This window comes from Gopherus flavomarginatus, chromosome 19 (genome assembly GCF_025201925.1).
Source record: "Gopherus flavomarginatus isolate rGopFla2 chromosome 19, rGopFla2.mat.asm, whole genome shotgun sequence".
Lineage (NCBI taxonomy): Eukaryota > Metazoa > Chordata > Testudines > Testudinidae > Gopherus > Gopherus flavomarginatus.
Window position 1 is genome coordinate 15,947,533 of NC_066635.1, and position 9,182 is coordinate 15,956,714.

Here is a 9,182-nt window from a genome sequence, read left to right on the forward strand (position 1 = left end):
CCGCCCCGCCCAAACCTGGTGAATCAAGGATCTGGGCCAGGGGAGCCTTAACCCCCCCCCCCCCCCAAAGTAAACTGCCAACAAAAGAACCGTTGGCCCAGCCCAACTGACGGAAATACGTTTGTGGGTTGGTTGGGTTGTTTTCAGGGGAGGGGGTTGGCTTTAAATGGATCCCTGCTTGAGGGGCAATAATCTGTCTGGATGTGAAAACCAGCAAGTGAAACGGACTCGAACCAAAGGGAGACCCTGCAGTGTCAGAGATAATCCGATCTCTTGGGCCTGGGGGTCGTGACCCTGCTCGGAAGCAGAGCCAGATATGGACAGTAAAGAACCTTGCTTCTAAAACCAGCAACCTCCGCCTCCCTCCAAAACAACGAGAGTCTTCTCTTGCTTCTGAACAGAGTTAATCCACCTCCCCCTGAGCCAATAGCTGTGTTGATAGAAGAAGCTCTCCCGCTCACACAGGGCTGTCTATAAAGGATTACATCAGTATAACTATGTCGCTCAAGGGATGTGGATTTTTCACACCCCTAAGCGATTTAGCTAGACTGATACAAGTCTGAAGTGCAGACCTGGGTTTAGTAACGGATACTGTAGTGAAATCTTATATTATTAGGATTTTATTACATTTACTACATCTACTACTGAATATTTACTAGCATATTCAGCAGTCCCATCCAAAGTTAAAATAAATGTCACTCTCCACTATAAATAAGGCAAGTATATCTTTGTACATCACATCCTTGATTGATTTATTTTTAAGGGTGGTGATTCCTGTAGTGACAAAGTCCAATAATTCAAAATGATTCTCCCAAATCGTATTGGGAAACGCAATGTGTCTGAGCCAAAAGAGGCAGACACAAAATAAGGATACATTCTATATATGCATAAGTAAGTTTGAAAATACTGCTCAAATCTGGGAGGCAGCTTTAATTTTCTACAAATCATTGTCCTTAGACTAACCGAAGTATTATGGGAAATGCATAAAAAATTACTAAATGGTGAGTATATTTAAATATATTTAAATTAGACAGGCAGGGTAGCAATTCAGTGTCAGAGGAAGAATGACTGACAGAGTGAATTTGCAGGTGTCACCCTCAAGTGTGAGCAAGTTGACAGCCCTTCTTACTCCTCCCCAAATGACACAGGGAATGTCTCTACATAGGGAAATTGACCGGCAGAACTATAGTGGTATAATTATACTGCCGGTCAAATTCCCTGTGGATACAAGGCCTATCTCTTATTATTCCAACTTCTGTTAAAAAGGCAACAGCCAAATCATTGTGCTGTTTTTATAATAGTACAGAAGAAGCTGAGATCACTGCACGCGTAATCCCATACAGGAAGACTGTGGTATGTACTTTCTTGAAAGCTTCAAAATAGTTAGCCTAATTCTGATAAGAATAGGCTTCTAAATACCTTTAGCATCTTGTTTGACATATTGATAGAAGGGATGAAGAATTTTTGGTAAAACTAGATATGTCAATTACATTTTACAAACATGGCAGCGAAAATTTATATGTAGAGTATTGCCCAGTTTTGCAAACATTCCACCAACATTTGGTGGAATTTTTCTTAGTGTTATGATCCACTAATGAGCAAACCTCATTATTGGACATCAAAAGAGAGAAGATTTAAAATCAGGTTTTGTTTGCATTTTGTGTCTTTTGATGCCTGCTCACATCTCTCATTGAAGTCAGTGGGAGCCATGAATGTGGTTCAGAATACAGAGCTTCACCCCTAAGTATCTTGCACTGGGATGCTAAATAGGGAAGCAGGCAAACACTATCCTCAGGAGAAATGCAGGAATCTAAGGGTATATCTACACTACCCGCCGGATCAGCGGGTAGCGATCGGTTTCGGGGCTTGATATATCGCATCTCATGTAGATACTATATATCGATCCCCGAACGCACTCCCATCGACTCCAGAACTCCATCAGAGCAAGTGGTGGTAGCGGAGTCGACGGGGAGCCGCGGCCATCGATCCCGCGCTGTGAGGACAGGAGGTAAGTCGAAATAAGATACTTCGGCTTCAGTTACGCTATTCATGTAGCTGAAGTTGCGTATCTTATATTGACCCTGCCCCCTAGTGTAGACCAGGCCCAGGGTATAGAAGCAACCAACAGGGCAGATATTGCACCAATTTGAGGGCTGGTATATACACTAGGGAGGGTATCGATCTAAGATATGCAACTTCAGCTGTATGAATAGCGTAGCTGAAGTCGAAGTATCTTAGATCGATTTACATTGGGTCCTCACGGTGCGGGATCGACATCCGTGGCTCCTCGTGTCGACTCCGCTACTGCTGCTCGCTCCAGTGGAGTTCCGGAGTCGACGGTAGCGTGTTCAGGGATCGATGTATTGTGTTTAGATGAGACACGATATATCAATCCCCAAAAAATCGGCGGGTAGTCTGGACATACCCTGAGTTTAGCACACATAGATCACTCCCAGAGAAAAAAACTACCTGCAAGGAGTTAAAACAAAAAAGAAACAACAAAATGGTGCAGTGTGATCTTGTTAAAACACCCTTTGCCCCTCCATGATGGCAACACTTTTAGAAGATTGCATGGAAGAAATATTTTTAAAGGGGAAAAGTCCAGTTTGGACCTAACCTCCCTAGTGTAATTCTCTGATCAAGAGCAAACAGCAAACAAGATGTGATATTTTGGTGGTTGTTCACAGGCAAGCACCTACATACAACAATCACAAGTGCTTTGCAGATGCCTAAATTAGACACATCTGTATGGAAATTCAGGCTCTACCCTTGCAAACACTTGTGTAATTTTAATATACATTAGTAGTTCCACTGAAGCCAATGCACCTGCATAAATGTTTTCAGAACTGGGCCACAGTTAGATTAGATATGTCCCAGAACAGTGGGTCAATGAAGTTACAGCAAGGATGAATTTGCATCCATGTATTTACTAAATATGTTGCGAACCTCACAGATTGGAAGTCACAAATGCTGCGGAGGATGAAGAGAAAGAACAAGAGCTCATTTTTCTTGCTCTTGCCCCGATCTGTAAATGAATCATAAACTGGCTTGCTGCTGATTAGAAACAGCAGTAATTGTCCCAACATAATCTGGAACTCCTGTAATGTACTTACTTATTGTCACAGTTGATTGGCACAGTTCTGGCTTTCAACGTTGATAGTGTATTTGAAAGTTGCTTGTGAAGATGGTAAGCTGTTTTCACTGGCAGAGCCTGGCTCCTTCAGGTACTGTGCTACTGAAAAGATTTGAATCAGCTCCACTCATTCCTATCTGTGCTACTCAAGGCAGCTGTTACCACTTTCTCAGAAGCACACAGGTTGCCAAATAACCTCAGGGAAGCACCATATGATATTCATACAGATTATCTTGTCTGCTTCCTTGAGGCATCAGTCGCACATTAGGGTTGCATTCCTTTCAGCATCTTCTCCGGGACCCAGGATGAATTAGATACTGCAGTTTCCCACTGTAAATTACTTGTGACGTATGTCCAGTATTCTGAGCACGATACCTGTGTTTTGCTCCTTGTATACAGAAACACCAAAAAGGTCTTTTAGGTTTTAAAAAAATATATCAGTATTAGGAACATTCCTGTTTCAAGCTATTCACTGAGAAAGTGGTGCTTTGCCTTAGTTTGGATACATTATTGGTTGTGCTACCTGTAGCCAAATTATCGGTCTGTTACATTTCAGTTGATCACTTCGCTGTGGTATTCTGTACCTGTGTTGAAAATAAACCTGTTCCTGGGATTTGAAAGCATAGTTAGTAGCGGTTTTTGTCTGCTAGCACAAGCCGTGCTTGTCTGCTTTGTGAGGTTTGTAAAGTAAGCTGTGGTCCTGAAATATCCTTACATGTGCGCAATGTATTTCTAATTAATAAAAATACTTCTATTGCATCTGTCATTCAAAGATCTTAATTTGTGTTCCACATTTTATTATGATTTATTCATTATTCTAACATTTACAAACTCTCCATTGCATTTGTTTGTACCTCATATTTTTACTTACTTTAGTCCCAATTCTGCAAACCACCTAAGCACTTGTTACTTTACACGTGTGAGTAATCCTGTCAAAATCATGTGAACAAAGTTACACAGGTTCTGAAGCATTGGCAAGACTGGAATAGATGTCCAATTTGAAATAAATAAGGCTGGATTTTTAGAGGTGCTGAGCACTCGTAGCTATCATTGATTACAACTGCTGCTAAGCACTTCTGCAAATTAGACCCAGCATACCTCAAGATGAGGCTTCAGAATTAGTGGTCACATCTGGATAATTTGGTTACTAATGAATACATTGTATTAAGATTGTGTGTGTGTGTACACACATATGTACATATTATAGCTTGTGTTACCAACTAAGTTTGACTTCAGAATTCTGAATCATGCTTTCTGGATTTACTATAAAAATCAGTAAATGAGATATAATTAGGAATTACTGTGAAACATTGCATTTGTTTTTCATAATAGCTGCGACAATATGTTGTTCTTACAAAGCAACAGCACTGGAAATAATTATGGAAACACCAGCTAGAGCAAAGGAAGATTTTGTTGGACTCAAGATTATAGTATAACAAGACACTGATCTAAATCTCATTACAAAATTACTATCTGGCAAGAAAAGACTAACCTCACACATTCAAGAGTGGTGTAACCCAGTGGTTCTCAGTCAGGGGTATGTGTACCCCTGGGGTTACTTACAGATCTTCCAGTGGGTCCATCAACTCATGTAGGTATTGGCCTAGTTTTACAACAGGCTACAGAAGAAGCATTAGCAAAGTTAGTGCAAACTAACATTTCATACAGAAAGTGACTTATTGTAATGACTCTCTATACTATACACTGAAATGTAAGTACAATATTTATATTCCAATTGATTTGTTTTTTAATTATATGGTAAAAATGAGAACGTCGGCCATTGTTCAGTAATAGTGTGCTCGAACTCTTTTATATTTTTTATATCTGATTTTGTAAGCAAATAGTTTTTAAATTAGGTGAAACTTGGGGGCCCACAAGACAAATAACACTCCTGAAAGGGGTACAGTAGTCTGGAAAGGTTGAGAACCACTGTTGGTCTAACCAACATCCTGAGATGAACACTTTTGCATTATTGATGAAATTTAGAAATACAAAAAGCAAAAAGAACACTAAGAAATGTGACGGAGCAGTGGTGTGGGGTACAAGATCACGTAGCAAATGTTGACAGTGTCGTTTATCATTTATGTGTGTTTATATGTGATCCCAAGCCCATTCCAGTTAGTTGGAGACTTTCCCCTGAATCTGGTCCTTAGCGAATTGTGTTATTTTATTTTATTTACATAAAATACTTGGCCTAAAATGTACTATGGAAAGTACTGTATGTCAGCATCTGAAAAAAATTGCTGTTCCTTTTTAAAAAAAGAAAACTAATTATCATAACTAATGGCAATCATCATTACTACACTATAAAGCCGAGGATTGTGCCTTCCATTATGACCTTAATCTTGCAAAGCCCTCTGTAGTGTATAGCAAAAGCTGTTGTCCTCCAGTGCATCTGCATTCCAAGTCTGCTTATGGGCACACGCAAGCTTAAACGATAGGTGTATTCATCTGCATTGCGAGTGTGCTCCGGTAAACAGGACACAAGTGCGGGAGGTAGGAGAACTGGGTTCCAGTTCTGGCTCTGTCACCACTGACTCACTGTGTGATCTTGGCCAAAACACTACAAATCACTCTGCCCCCATTTCCCCACCTGTAGATTGGAGATAAAGATGTTTAATGGTACCTGATCGTTGTGTGTTTTGAGTCTAATGACCGAAAAGCACCACTGAAGTGTTATATATTACTGTTACGAATAGCATGTCTCACATGCCCTTACTATTTGTTTGGTTAAATGAGATCGAGGGCCAGTTTTTACTCATCAATCAAGTGGAGGGCTGATGAGAGATAGTGTTTGAAGAGATGCATCTATCTGAGGTATCTACATCCAGTTCTGGCAGATGACAGCATGGAAGGAGCCCCTTAACAAGTATATCTGGCTGGCATGCAGGGTCTGTAAACCCCCTCTTTGGGTTCCCCATATTGTATTCTCCTGTGCAGCCGAACCTTAACCAGTCCGACTGCGTTTTTGGCATCCCACACACGCTCAGAGAAGGGGACAAGGTTCCCCTTCATGCTTTCACTTGATCCTCTTTTTTGCAGAATGCCACACCTGCTCTGGAGGCTGCAGGAAACAAATCAAAGTATGTTGTAGCATAAACCAAAAGAACTATCATCAGGAGAGTCTGCTGCTGTATATTTAAAAAGACCATGAGCGCATGAGAGGAATGAATCATTTTTTAAAAACCGATCGACAGCCCTTGCAAGATAGCATTTAAACAGTCAGTTTCTTGTTTAAAAAATGGGCAGAAACATTCAGAGATCAAGTGACAGTGAAATATGTAAAACTTTTCTACTGAACCATTCAAGGGAATATAAGATGTACAGAAAAAATAAACACTATGTTCATCACTTCTAAGATATCCTTAGTTTCCTCATTTCTGAACTTAATGCAGCTACCCTTTATTCACAATGAGTAGCACTTACAGCATGTGTTAGTAAGCCCTGTAAGGTACAGAATCAAGCTGTCACATACTATTACGTGTGCTTCACAGCTTTTCTTTTCATCGTTCCAATCATCCAGGGCTACACTGTGCAACTTTTCTCATGCTGAATAGCATCTTATTTCACAAGTAAAGCTGTTTGCAGAATCTAACCCTCATTAGTTTGGAGGGTGCAGGTAGAGACAGCACGAGACCATGCCAAAGCCTGGATTGACTGAAACTAATCTGTTGTTCTTAGTGATGCATGGAAATATCTGATTGGTGACTGTTGTTGATGACACATGACAGATCAATTCTAATTTTTTACTGGTGAAGCCACCAGCATCTGTCTGTTGCTATTTTGTTCACACTAACGGTGCTATAAAGTGGTAGCAAGTGTACGGTTTGTGTATCCAACACTGAACACTGGCACTTGTGAGACCTACTTGCCTCAACCCACTAAAAACTACATAGCACCTGGCAAAGTTAGATGTGCATCAGTTGCACAGAATACAGCCCAGTTCCTTTGTGAAAAGGTAGCAAGTCAGATCAACATGCGGAGTTCCCTGGACCTGATTCTCCACTGCCTTGAATTTGCCACTCACTTTGCACAGGTGGAATCCTTTTGGCAGCTTCTTGCACTAACTCTGCACAAAGTTAAATGGAGGAAGGTGTGGATATCAGGCCCAGATAGCACTTGGAGAGTCTTCAAAATGTTATTCACAGTTGCCTTCCTTAATTAGAAACTTTGTACAATGGGTGGCATTATCCTGTATTGTGTACAATACATGGGCCAGTTCTGGGCATACGGTAATATTCATATACTGCTGGGACTAGTGAGAACAGAAATTTCAGTACTAGAAAGCCTCTCTTTTGACTTCATAGCTGAAAGCAGTTATGTGCATAAATGCCCTTTGCCCTTGTGTATATCCCTTCTTTTGACCCATTAGTGCAAAAAATTATGTAATATTTCTCAAGGAACAAAGCATAAAAGGATACTTGTGGATCAGTCAAACACAAGAATCTGTACAAAGGGACTCTGAGCTGGACTATTGATAATTTACCAGGTCCCCCCCACCCCAATACACAACTCTACAGCTAGCAACGGAACACTGAAAAATGTAAATGCCCGGGTTATATTTTATTCATAAATCCTACTGATGCCATTAAGATGTCATAAATGCAGTGTTATGTTAATATATGCTAATTAGATTTTTTTTCCTTTTCAAATAAACATCCTGCTCTAATTAGGTGCATGGTTCCTAACATACAGAAGACAGTAAATATATTTAATACACACAGAAAATACAAAAAGGCTACAGAATTAAAGCATCTCCATTCATACTAAAAGGCCTTTTTTCATGAAGAATAAATTAGTTGAGGCTTCATCTCAAACCTTTTTTTCCCCCACAAAATTAGAAGCAAATCAGCACATCTATTAATGAAATTGAGTGTGTGGGGGGAAATTGAGTATTTCCCTATACCTTAAACAGCTTGAGTTAGGAAGGTTTGTGTGGTGACGTTGTTTTGGAGCTAGTAATAAAGGCACATTTCAAGAATGAAGACATAGAAGTCAGTGAGGCTCCATGTAGGCACAGAGATCCATCCACCCATGTATATGAGCTTGCAGTGTTAGGGCCTAATTCAGTTTATCTGGGGAAGATGGGGTTGTGGAGTCAGTATGTGCTCAGGAAGGTTGGGAGGATCAAAGTGGCCAAGTTAGTGTGATAAGGGACCTGATCCAAAGCCAACAAAAAGACTGACATTGACGTCAGAGTGTTCAGATCAGGCCCTAAAAGCAGCTGCAGGGGAGACACAGAACTTGTTTGTTGTAAAATCATAATATATTTCGTTATCTGCATAGGGTTTTATTAATATGCATTAGTTACATTTGGTTTTAATATGACTATAGGCTTATTTTTCAGATGTAGTCACCTAAGGTAGGATGGCAAATTCCTCATTTCAAAGTTCAAATTGGAACAAAGACTGAGTCTAAAGACCTATGCGAGATTCAGCATCAGGACCCACAGATGCATGCATGACCTCATTGTGCTGGCAGTCTCCTTTGCAGTCCTGGCAGCACAGCTTACAAGGTACCAGGCAGCTCCCTGACCATGCATATATAGCAAACCACACACATGATCATCATGCATGTGAGGGAGGATCAAATCCAGGACCTTCAGCACCAAAAGCACAGGCCTCTGCTATGTGAGCTAAAAGAAAACTCTTTTAACTATGTGGCGGTAAAAGGCTGTAGAGTCATTAAGGCCCCAGTTCAACAAGATAGTTAAGAATGAGCATAACCTTAAGCACATGCATAATCTCACTGAAGTCAGTGGAACTATGCTGATGATCTGCACTCATTGAGAGTCTGATCCAGATGATATGATTACTCCGTGCCCATTCTGCCTGGATTCCTTTTCTCCACCACCACATCTTCCCCTGGGGTTTTTATGGAGAAGGTGACACAGTTCTGCAATTTGCTCTGTTCAACATTTCATTGCACCAAAAATGCCCCTCTCCTCCTCCCCCCACCGTTCATCACCAGTGTTTCCTTTCATCCTTCCCCTAGCAAATGCTCTCACTCAGTTTTCATGTTGGGACAGCAAATGAACTCCCTCTGAAGC